General features: G+C 44.9%; 1 protein-coding gene across 2 annotated transcripts in view; it reads right to left on the bottom strand.

Moving 5' to 3' along the window:
* TTC13 (tetratricopeptide repeat domain 13) overlaps positions 1-13,045 on the bottom strand; it is a 1,386,998-nt gene that overhangs the window by 377,325 nt on the left and 996,628 nt on the right. The window lies entirely within an intron of this gene.

Here is a 13,045-nt window from a genome sequence, read left to right as displayed (position 1 = left end):
ATGCAAGTCATTAGCAGTTTGGCATTCATTCTCAACAATTTTTGATTATCTCTAAAATGGCTTCCTCTCCTTCTACTCTGTTTCTTAAGAACATAATTTACTGTAGCAAGTTTTGGTAAAGCTGAGCATAACTAGATACCTTTATGTAGTAAGTGATTAAAAGGGATTTTAATCTGCACAGACAAACGCTTTTAGTAATTTTCTAATATTGAAACCTATTTAGAATTTCAGTGTGAGTATAACTGTGTTACGCATTTTCTATTACTTTATTTAAGTTGACATACCACATGCCGGGCAGCTGATAAAATGGTTTTCCTTTTAAAAAGATTAGACCATAACATTCGATAATAACGGAAAAATATTAACATTTCTAAAGCAGGGCTCTCTGCCAGAGTAGAATCCTCAGACAAAATTACCTCAACCCAACTAAGTCTAAATCAGGTACTAGTTGAAAGACCAATCAACGTTTTCAACTCCTGCTTCAAAATACTCCAAAAAAACCCAAATCCTTCTTAAGGTTGGCAGTATCAGCCTCTGAGTAAATGCTGTTCAATCTATCAGATGTACATTTGTGCTCTATAGATTTGGGGCCCAAAACAACCGTTAGATCGGTTGTCTGAGGGCTTTGTAGGGACAGATGTCATTCATGTATGGCACCTTCTCAACCCTCTTATGCTGGTCCACCCAGCCTAGCATGAATCCTGAAAACGAAAGATTACTATCATGACCTATTTACAAATGATTATTAAAAAATGCAGAGCCTTTCTGTCAATTATGAAATACGAGTGAACAGATACCAAGAATTTCATTCAATACATATTATAAATGGTGGTCTTGCATACAAGTAAACAGTCAATGTGTGTTTAAACATGATACAACCTTTGCTTCACGCTTTAGGGCTTTCAACATGTCAATAAAAGCAATATGCACTGTTTACAAAACCATATCCACATTTATTTTTACAAGACAGAAGATCTGTGCAGTACTGTACATGGGATGACTGAACACAGCCCGCCAACAAGGACAACCAAAAGGTCCTTTTGTGTCCAAAAATCAATTTAGGGCTCGTACACAAGTTGGGGAAATGAAATTTCTCAACAAGAATACACACTTGACTGTAATTGCAAAATAACGCATACATACAGAAGAACAGGTGCCACAGAAAACAAATTAGGGGTCTCTCCAGGCAGCACCCGCTGGACCAGTGACCCAATCCCATCCAGGACAATGACCAGCGTGCGCATGTAGCCAAGATAGCGCAACAAAGGTGGGGGATAGCAGGCTAACTTCCCCTCAGCCAGCGACACTCCAGCTAAGGAACACAGAACATTGACCAAGAAGAGGCTCAGGATAGCCGTCACACAGACAGTGATGCAACCCAACCTAAAGCGCACCAGAGCTCGAAACCAAACAAACAAAGGAGAGAGTTATCTAACCCCAGCAAGAGGGCCGGCGGGCATGCAGGACTCATAGAGCTGCTCCATGCACTTTACAAGCGGGCAGCCAAGATAAATGAATGGCAAGCCAGTTAGTGATAATTCACACACGTGCAATAAAATTCTTAGGTCTCACGCCTAGCATTGCAGTGCGCAGCACTGTCCGCGCAGGGCAAGACATTTAGTACCTAAAAATGGGGTTTAGGAGACTGCCCTAGGAATGGCACACGTGTGCTTTTCCTTTTGTGGCAGGTTATTGGCCTTTACGTGCATGTATTTTACAAAACCGGCACGCAATAGGCCGAAGGCGGGCGCATTGCTCCACCCATGGTGTATTGGTGTCTATTACGGGCACCAAAGGCCATGTGGTTTCAATTATCGTGCCCAGACAAGGGCACGATAATTGAAAACACATGTGGCGCGTGCACGCACCACTCGCGGGCGTGTTTGTGCCATACCCATCATGCACCTCTGTGGGCACGCTCACTGTGTACTCCTCCTTGTTTTCATTTACAAACAAAAACACATTTAAAAACTGAAATATGCAAATGTATGCATATAATAAACGCAAGTTTGTAGTAGGTAATCATACTTAGATGTAATAAGCCTCCAAGGAAAGTAAACAAGTCCCGCATTAACTTAGCCTAACGTTTGTCACCATATTAATGGAAGTTTCATGTTAACATTGAAAGACCTGTTTTTCAATGTTGATTTGCCCAAAATATTGTTCTGTTTTGCTGCAGAAGCTGTACATTTCCAGGAGCCTTCTCTTAGTCAGTGAACATCGATTTTTTTGTATTAGACAACTGATGGTGGGGTTCTCACTAGGAGGGAAGGAGAAAACAGGAAGGATGATTCATGGAGTGAACTGTCTAAAAACCACAAAATGTGGACAATGTATATTTTCAAAGAAGAGCACCTGTACACTACTGTGCAGACGTGAGAAGAAAGGGAGTTTACATATTCCCAGGAGTTTACTGAAATCCTATTGGATGATGCAGAAGATGAAAGAAAACATGTTGCTGTAGGAAAGTTGGCTCTTTCTGGCATAGTTACCCATACTTTGTTCCTGGTATCAGTGTGTTTTGCCTGTAGTACACTGGTATCCTGCTAATCAGAACCCGAGTGTCTGTGCTTTCTCTCCTCAATTCAGTAGTAAGTACTTTGTACACCCCACAATTGGTATACTGGCATACCCCTGCAAGTCCCTAGTATATGGCACTAAGGTACCTAGGGCACTGGTACACCAGGGGTCTCCCATGGACTGCAGCATGCATTGTGCCACCCATGGGAGCCCATGCAAACTGTCTGCAGGTCTGACATTGACACCTGTGTGAAATGGTGCATGCACCTTTTACTTAAGATTTAAGGTTTTCCTTATATCCCGGTCACTGCACTTAAAACCTATAAGTCACGCCTAAGGTAGACCTTACCGCCCACAGGCAGGAAGCATGATTCTAAGTGTGAGGGTGCCCCTGCACGAGCAAAGACACCCCTAAAAATCCTGGAGTCCATTCTATGGCTTTGTAACTTGTGCAAAGCCATTTTAAGGCATGTAGTGGACACTGAAAAAGTCGAGATGTCCAACTACATAATGGATTTATCGAACCCGGTCATGTTGGTTATCAAATATGATAGAATCTCGCAACTACACCAATTCCAGTAATAGTTGCATAATCCCATGTACTGGTGGGGCTCCTTAGAGGAATCCCCTTGTCTACCTGTGCAGCCTTGCAGGGTCTGGATGCAAGGTAGAGCTGCTGTCGACCCCAGACACTGTTCTGCGCTTCTGCTGCTGAGCTTAAATTGGGCAGGGGGAGGCAGAACAAAGGATTTCCTGTAGAGTGAGAAACATGCGTCTTTGACTAGGGTGGGGGTGCGGCAGAGCACCTCCAGACTGCTTTGAAGGGCAGATTTGGTGCCCGCCTTGCATACATCAGTTTGCCCCCATTCACGAGCCCTTGGCTTCCGCTCTGAAATTAAACTACACAAAAGACAGGGGAGTAACCATCCCCCTGTCCAGCTCCTCTCGTGGGAGGTACTAAGAGCTCACCTAGATGGCCACTTCAGTTCACGGTTCAGTAATTCTTTATTCGGTAGTTAAAAAACATCATAAAAGTACATATATATACAGGTTAAAAAATAAAAAGAAGTACATTACAATATTTAATAATGCATTCCATTACAAGATTTAAAAATGCAGTCATATAAACAGTATACACTACAGGGGTCCCTTCAAGAGCCCTCCCCTCTTAAGTTTCTTACCTTTACAGCAGTTCTAATGAAATTCATGATACAACAAAGTGACCATGGATCCTGTGCTCTTTGTAAAAACAATAAGCCCATTTTAGCGTGACGAAACTTCTCTTTTTTTAGAAGCTCTACCAGGAATCTAGTCTAGGGTATTTAAAAAAAGGACACAAAAGTACAAAATGGAGGGTGTCCTGCGGAGACAAATTGTCGCAGCCGCAGGCACCCTTCTGCTCAATCGTCCGTGTAAAACCTGGTGGGTCTGCCAGTATATGAGGTAAGAGTTTGAGCCTCAAACGGGTCATTAAAAACCTATCCTGGGCATTATACATCACATAAAGATATGGCTCCATACCCTCTGTATTCTTGATGGAACAATAGTCAGCTACAGTGTATTTTAACATCTCCCGATTTGTTCTACATGTGGAGAATTGGTCCATCAACAACGATTTGATTTTCCGTTTATCCGAAGGTACAATAGAGGTAGGATTAGTAAACAGATCCCTCTGGTCAATGCCCTCCAGGGTTACTTTAACGTAATTGAGCCAAGGTATTTGTAGTCCCTTGTCCCTGGACAGGCAATCTGTCAGAATTTGCCTAGTTAGATCTGCCTCTGGATTGACCCAGATTTTTAGCCAGGCCATAATCGGTCTTAACTTGAGTTTGTCCTCTAGAAAGGGTCTCCCTAATTCCATGTGTGCAATTACAGCTGGGGAACTCTGAGGGACCTTCAAGATCCTACGCAAAAATTTGTTTTCCACCAGCTGCAATTACTCTGTGTTGACATAATCCCAAACTTCTGAGCCATACGTGGCTTTAGACCGCGTATAAGAGCACCGGTATTTGGCGGGTTCCTATTCTCGGGCAGTCAATCTTTAAATCTAGCAGAGCCTGTTCTAGGTTGTTAATATATAACGAGAACAGGAAGGGGGCAAGAATGCACCCCTGCCTCACACCTCTGGTACAAGGGAATGACTTGGTGTCCCCCCCCTCTAGATTATAACGAACTTTAGCTGTCGTATCCCGTTGTAGCTCCCTAAGAATCTTAATCAGGCCCAAATCAATGCCCATGTCCCTCATCAGGCACCATAACTTATTTCTATTAACTTTGTCAAAAGAAGCTGCAAGGTCCATAAACCCTAGATAGATGGCTTAATTACTGGCTTTAGTGTACTTTGTAATCAGCATATAGAGATTAAGACATTGGTCACAAGTGGACCTTTCGGCTCTAAAGCCGTATTGGATATCCGTGATTATATGATTATCCTCTGTCCATTCCATTAATCGCTGCAAAATTACCCGGCCCAGGATTCTGGCAGGTACATCTATCAGGGAAATTGGTCTAAAGCATTGCGGATTATCCCTGTTACCTTTCTTGAAAATGGGGATAATAACTGCTGTTGACCAAGAACGTGGTAGACCCGTCTGGACTGCCGCATTTAGTACTCTGGTAAGAATAGGAGCCCAGAGGTCAACGTTACTCAGATACAAGTCTGGTGGTGTGCCATCTGGGCCTGGAGCTTTATTCCGAGAGAGTCCCTTGATCCCTGCGTAATTTCCACCAGGGAAAACTCAATTGCTGACCCCAGTGGGTTTTCCCACCCCCCTTCCGGCACTAACTCTTGGTCGTGATTATATAAACCCTGAAACTGAGTTTCCCACTGTTCCGCTAGTATATTTGTTTCAATCTCTAGGGTGTTACTATCCTGGAAGGAAGGGTTGTAAATAATACTCCAGAATTGGTTCATATCCCTTCTTTCTCCTGCCTCCCTTAGGTCAGCCCATGCTTCATTTTGGAGAGTGGTCTTCCTTTGTTTTAACACCTGTTTATAAGTCCATCTACACTGGGCTATTCTACAATTATCTTTAGGCTTGATTTTTAGGCTAGCTTTAAGGTCTCTCAGGGCTCAAGAGGACTTGGTATCAAACCACCTTGGTTGGGCTGTGTGCCTCAAGGGGGCTTTAGTCTTTAACAGCCCATCAACTATTTTGGTTACTGAGCTAAACGCCCTAACCAGGGTGCCCCCCACTATCTTAAGGTCGAGACACTCATTGGTCTGTGTTTTCCCTTTTGCCAATAAATCTTTGTAGAAGACTGCCCCATCGATCTTAGACCATCTAATCCGTCTTCCTTGGTCAGTAACCTCCATCACACTATCCACCTGAGGGCGGATCCTAAGGCGGCATGGATTTACTAGACTTAGCTTTAGTGGATTGTGATCGCTAAAAGCGCTCCAATGGATCCCCACAGTGCTAATCCAATTTTTCGCCTGTCTGGATACTAACATGTAATCTATATAGGACTGACAGCCTCTTCCCTTAAAGGTCGGGGGAGTGACCCATCGCATTCCAGGCGAACCAGATCGATAGTATGTACCAAATCATGGTTCCTTAGGAGATTGCTCAAGGCTAATCCCTAGAATGCTCAAAGTGGGGGCCTTTCTCGATCGGGCATCGGGACCAGTCAGCAGTTAGGGGGAACAAAGTTGGACACAGGTGAGAATTAAAATCACCCATTATCAAATTACTAACTTCTAGCGCCCCTTTCCTATAAGATGATTCCTGGCTCAATCTATATTCTAACTCCTAACTCCTCAAATGTTTGGCTGTTACCTTTTGTGGGCCCTGCATTATATAAATTGTACAAAGTCCAACTAAGACCAGGACTACTATGGCCTATTGCTTGAATATTGAAAGAGGACCATGAGGCGCTACTCCAAACCCCTTCCAGATTAAGATCGACATATATTGACAGACCCCCCTTCGCTCTCCCTGAGCTAGATTTTTGAGCCGGCACAAAAAACATTTGTACCCTGCCATATGAAGGGGATTACTATCTACTGCCCAGGTTTCTTGTAGGCTAATTACTTGAAGCCCTCCAATATACTGTCTCCATTCCTTATTGGTCAGTTTTCCTATCAAACCTGCAATATTCCATGAGATGAATTTTATCTCTCCCATCGCATGTGTTACCCTATTGGGATGTCCGCTACACTGACTTTGGGCCCTTCTCCCTTCTTCTGGCCTTAAGGGGCTGCTTTGGGGTCCAGGATGCTGTGATAATAAAACGGGTTCATGGGCCCTCAACACTCCTCCCATGACATGTGCTGTAGGGGGACTAGATGGAGATTCCTCCACTTGTAATGATTTCCTGCTTTGAGTTACTAGTGCGGGACATGTGTGCCTTATAAGGGATTGCATCTCCACTGACGGTATTATTACCTTCCTCAGTCTCTCTACCTCACTCGGGCAACCTGTATTAACGGATTCCCTCGTGATCGTCACCACAGTTTCATCTGCCATAGTTCGTGGTCAATCGTTGTCTTCTAGAGACATGAGGGGGCGAAATCTATTTGCCCAAAGGGGATCCTCTTGGCGCATTGCCATGGGTGCATTTACACTCCAACTTCGTACCCCCTGTGAAATGAGACCCGCCCTAAGGCTCCCCTGGAACCACCTAGTGTCGTGAGTGGTGCTTTGCATGGGAAAAAAAACCCAGTGGTAGCGTTCTGATGTTTCTTTCCGGTTGCATCCACCCCCTGAAAAATATACCCTCCACCGATTTTGTGTCCTTAAAGTTTATAATTACACAATTCCCCTCAAGATTTTTCTTTATTCTACCAATCCAATTCACCCTTCTAACAAGCAAAATTTCGCCACAATTATTCCCTGATAATGGTCTATACTTATTAAGCCAAGCTATTGTTTTATTTTTAAGTTCAGGGTATGACTCTGTCTGGTCTGGCTTCAGCGCTGGCACTACCCCCAGTACCACTACATAGGGTCATGCCTCCGGCGGTAGATTGATACTTGGTAAGGGGTTAGAGATTGATGGATTAGTTATGCAAGTGGTTTGTTTTGTCTCATTTAGTGTGCTATTCGGGGGATTCTTATTTTGTGTTTGTGCAATGCACGTACTGGTCCCTCTGGCTATGGTCGATGTACCCCCCACCTTATCAGATCCCGTGTTAGAGTGTGTCATCGGGGCTGGCTGAAGTTGGTCCTGTTTTGCCCCCGGTGAAGTTCTAGTAGTGCAACTAGAGGGTATGCCTTCCTGGGGAGCTACAATGGTGTGTGCATTCAGACTTGTGGCTGTGGGGATAGATAATCCAGTACTGCCCGTTGCCCTCCCCTTCTTCCCTAGTTCATTTATAATTTTGTCCAGCCTGCTAACAAGCGGTTTGATGTGACTAGCTATGAAAGTTTCTAGGGAGGATTTTAGCTCTTGAACCGTCTCTTCCATCCAGCTTGGGGGTACTAGCTGTTGGTCCACTTGGACTTCGGGCCCATCAGCTTCCGACTGTCCTATCTGTGGTGATCTCTCCCTTGGTTTATATTTCCTGGGACCTTTTTCAGAGCACTTCTTTTCTCCCCAATATAGACTTTCTTATTTAACAAGGGTATTTCCTGTGCATCAGCATTCAACGGCTGTGCACAAGGAATATCCTGAGTGGAAAGATCGGTGCTGGTAGAGAGGGTAACCACTATGTTCTCTATATTATTTTCCTGGGGTGGGGAGGGGGGAGCAATCCCTGGTGTTAATGACCGCCTTCTCTCGGTGCGCTCAATTTCATCAGAAACTGCACCTAAAGCTTTCCTCAACATACGATCGATTGCAGTCGGTTGTGGAGTAGGAAATGGCTGCGATTTAAGGTTCTGAACTACAATCCTTGGTGACAAAGGGATGTTTGATTTGGCTTTGGCGGCACAGGTGTTTACTTTAGTTGCCATAGTGGGTATCATGTGGCAATTAACTACCCCAGACACTAGCACTCGTAAGGAGGTAAACCCAACCCCACAGCAACAACCAATAGCCCTAGATCCTCACAGTCTCTCCTGTACTCGCTTGCAGTGAGTCTTTAGAAGTCAAGATTTCTGGTATATCAGTCTTCCCCTACTCACGGGTCACCTACTGTGCCACCTCCAGATATCCAACAAATGTCCAAGAACCAGATGCCAAGGGGGTGGGCCCAGCCCAGCCTCATCCAGCCCCGGACGGCCACAGACGGCCCGCCCTTTGCCCTGCCGACGTGGAGGGAGCCTCCTCCTTATCAAACGTCTCCGGGCGCACTGGCAGGCGGAAGTGAGCGCCGAGCAGCCTGGGAGCTGTAGTGCCCCCCGCCGCGTCCTCTCGATTAATGGACTACAGCGGCAGGGGAGAACCACAACGTGAGGTCCCCAGGAAATGGGGCCAGCTGGCAATGGTGGAATCAAGCCCCAAGGCTCATGATGTGGTCCCAGGTATGTGAGCTCCCCGCTCCATCGAGGGAGCCTCCTCCTTTTCAAGCGCCTCCGGACGCGCTGGCAGGCGGAAGTGAGCGCCGAGCAGCCTGGGAGCTGTAGTCCCCCCCCGCGGCGTCCTCTCGATGTAATGGACTACAGCGGCAGGGGAGAACCACAGCGTGAGGTCCCCAGGAAATGCGGCTGGCTGGCAATGGTGGAATCAAGCCCCAAGGCTCGTGATGTGGTCCCAGGTATGTGAGCTCCTGGGACCACTTGATTGCATCTTGAATCTTATATGGGCAGAGGCCATTGGGAGCATCTGACTGGTTAGTCCACCTGAGTAGCATCTCTAAGCCCTCCTGATAGATGGCAAAATTTGCTGTCTACTCACCGCAAAATAGTGTGACTGTGACTGAAGAAAGGCTGAAAATCAGAAGTCTGTTGAACAAATTATTTGCAAATAAGTGTGCCTGTCACCAAAATCTAAATGACAGGCAGGGGTCCGCGTTACGATCTTTATCTGCAAACATGTGAGCCGGTCACTGGAATCTTAATGACAGACAAGATCGGCATTACAATCTTTATCCAAGTGCTCCCCGCATCACTAGACATACAGAGTAATGCTTCTCAAATTTCTATCACCCTCAAGACGGCCTCCGCTGCGTCCTCTGCATCTGTTTTTTTATAGGCGGTTCCGTTTGTTTTTCCACTCTATATAGTCAACAGACAGTTGAGCTTGTATATAAAACCTGCTCCGTGCCTTCTTTAGCCGATTGCCTAGTTTTGCAAGCCTGGCATTGCCTCCGCTGTTTCTGCTGTGTGCAGAGCTTGTTTTTCATTCACTGATGAAATGCAAGTGCGTTTCAACACACGCGACAAGGCCTCAACAAACTCCACTTCTTTCAAATGCACTGCCTCACAAAAATCTCCCAACAAGCTCACACACAGAGCAGACTGGCTCGCCGCTTGTCCAAGGTAAATGACGCTGTGAATTTCTGCTGTTTCCTTCTCATTCAATTGGACATCCTGAAAGTGAGAGCGTCCACTCTCTATTTGCTAATTTCCATGTTGAGATTTTTCTCATGGTGGGCTTGTCGTCGCCTGTGTAACATTCAAGATATTGACTCATACACAACTGATAAATGGTAGCTTAAAGCATGAGTTTGGAGCCTCGTATGTGTTGATGGTCATCCATGCATGGTTGCACAGTCTAAATTTTGCTTTATCTTCTTGCCAGGAGAGCTGCTTGATTTGTTTAATTCAATGCTGGCTTGAAGGCCTGCTGAGGTAGGCTTTTTTTGCCGAAGTTGGTCAGCCTGCAAGTGTTGAAATATCACTATTTTTTCCAACCAGGAATTTGGATTTGGGGGTGTGCTGGATGCAATTTCTTGCCTTAACAAGGTCCTAGTGAGTCTGACAGTCTGCCTCAGCAGGGATGCATATTTAAGAAAAGAACCTTCTTGTACCAGTTCTTGATCCTGGAGGTTAAATTTCAGTCAGATTTCTGCTGGAGAGGTATTTTAACAACAAAAGACACACAGTTGATGGACGAAATGCAGAACAATCAAAACATTCACCCCCAGTCAAGAGACCTGGGTTAAATCCATCATTCTTTTGCTCACCATGCCACATCAGTTTAGACCTGGCCATATGCAAATCAGTCTTGACCCTGTGCCTCATGGGAACAGTCCAGCCCAAACTGGCATGCTAGGTCCTCCCTGGACCGGAAACAAGCATTCTAGGACTGGTTTCGGGGTTTCACCCCTCTTCAGGCAGGATAGCTTGATTCCAATGGCACAGTGAGCCCAGGACCCACGTCTGGGCATACCTGGCGCACTTAGGGAGAGAAAGCAAAAGACACACAATTGATGGACGGAATACAGAACAAATCAAGAGAGGTATTTTGAGGCAGTAGAAAAATGAGGCAGAAGACCTTACTCTGTGCAATGTTCAAGAAGCTTACAAACTTACTGGGGAATATTTCCAGGCTGTTTGTTATCGCTGTGAGCAGTGGCTGCCTTGTTGGACTTTGCAGTTTGGTTGCCAGGACTTGAAGTGCTGAGTTTGTGACACCACCCTTGCTTTCAGGGTGCTTAAATACAATCGATGAGACCAGCAGTCCTGCAGCCAAACACCTAGGTACTTGGAGTTTCCACTAATGGCCACAGCGCCTTCCCCACAATGCCGTAACTTCTTCTTGATTACCCATTCGCCAAATATGACTACCTTTGTTTTCTCAAGATTGACAGACAACTTATTGGTCAAGCAATATTGGTGAAGGGGAGTTAACAGGCGTTGCACGCCTATGCCAGAAAGATTCAATAAGTCAATGTCGTCTGCATATAGAAGTGAAATTATTAGTTGTTGGCCCAGCTTTGGCGGATGGGAGCAGGCAGAATCCAGTTGAGAGCACACATTTGCCAGGTATAAGTTAAATAAGGTCGGGGTCAACACACACCATTGTTTAATACCTCTACCTATCTGGATTTTGAATGCTACACTCATATTACAGTCAAGTGTGACCCGGCCCACTTCATTATATATATATATACACTGGACCAAGCCTTTGTTTAGACTTGGAGCATTTCAATAGATAATCGAGGTCATCCCATGCCGGAATTCCAGCCCAGCTGAATCCTGTTACTATCCTAAGGACAGCGGTCTGTTATGCACCGACACCGGTGACCAGATGACACACACCTGCAGGTAAGGGAGGAGTTCGACCACTTAAGATATTCTGGCAGACCGACTCATCCTATGCTTTATAGGATAGGCAGCGCTAGGTAGCAATTATATGTATTCATAAAATAGAATGAAAAAGCACAATTGTTGACTTGTTCATTCTGTTCACCATTCTTATAACGCTGGTAACATTGTTTTGCTCATTCTATTAATCATTGCAGAACACGTATTATCCTTAAGAGTCCATTTGTTTAAAAAAATATTTGAAATTTCAATTTGTGTACTTCTTGTGTCTCGTCCCGGGCATGCCTGAGTACTCACCCTAAACATAGTAGGATAAGTGCCACACTCGCCCACAAAAAAGTGTACACACTATATCCTTTGAAAGATCCTAAGAAATTGCTACTGTCATCACAGTGGTGGCTTTCTTCCATTTGAACAGAGAAAAAAAGTTATTCTGTCCTTCAGTTCCAGAGTCAGAACACCCCAAAGCATTCACAAAGGCAGATGGACCCAACATAGGCATAAAGATCTTGTTACTTAAAATGGATTCTCCAAGCTGCTCTCTTTACTGCTTTTTATGAGTAGATTGTGCATGTATTGTCATCTTGTGAAACTTATGGGGTTAAGATACAGAAGCAGTGGCCCTGCGTGATTTGCTCCTCTCTGATCACTGCAGTCAGTCCACAAGACACCTTGTCGAGTGCCATCAGGACTGTTCCAGAGAGAGGAGAAGGTGCATGGTTGATGTAAATGAATGGATGCTTTCAAAATGTTTTGCACGGTTTGTTGAATTTTAGCTTTGGTTGTAGAAACTCTATCCTCCGTCTGTTTCATAAGGGTTACAGCATTGCAAACTGATATTATATGACGTCATAGTCTACTCCAGTACATTTAGATTTTCATTGACTTTTTCTCACCAATGCCATAAGAAGCCTCTGTCATATGGACAAGTAAGTCAGGTGTTCTTTTCCATTACTACCAGACAGGTCACATAGGCATGATAAGGACAAAAAACTGCCTCAATGGGACAGTAGGACCGAGCTCTTCGATAGTTTATGTGTCACTCCTCTATCCATTTTGGCTCTCACTGTGCATCTCTCCATTAGTGGAGAGCAGCATAAATATGTTTCAAAGAACATCATCATTAAACACTAGTACTGTGCTAGAGTTTTTCATTAGAGCCTCTGTTATTCAAGTAGTAAGCAAATATTTATGGCTACTAGTGACTGTTCACACTCCCAGATCAGAGGTACACTTTTCCTGCCACAGGCCTGGCCGCAAGACTCTGCAGTCTGGGCGGTCACCCGTCCTAAAAACATCAACGGGATCACTGTCTCACCAATGAAGACATCAGTCTCTTTTGTCTCTTTAGATGAACGCCTCCGCTTTGAATTGAGGTCAGAACAGAAAAGGTGTTACAATTATTTGCCAACGCTCATACGATTTATGCT

The sequence above is a fragment of the Lissotriton vulgaris genome, chromosome 6 (genome assembly GCF_964263255.1).
Source record: "Lissotriton vulgaris chromosome 6, aLisVul1.2, whole genome shotgun sequence".
NCBI classification, from domain to species: domain Eukaryota; kingdom Metazoa; phylum Chordata; class Amphibia; order Caudata; family Salamandridae; genus Lissotriton; species Lissotriton vulgaris.
The sequence above is the reverse complement of the archived record's forward strand: the minus strand, read 5'-3'. Positions and strand labels throughout refer to the sequence as shown.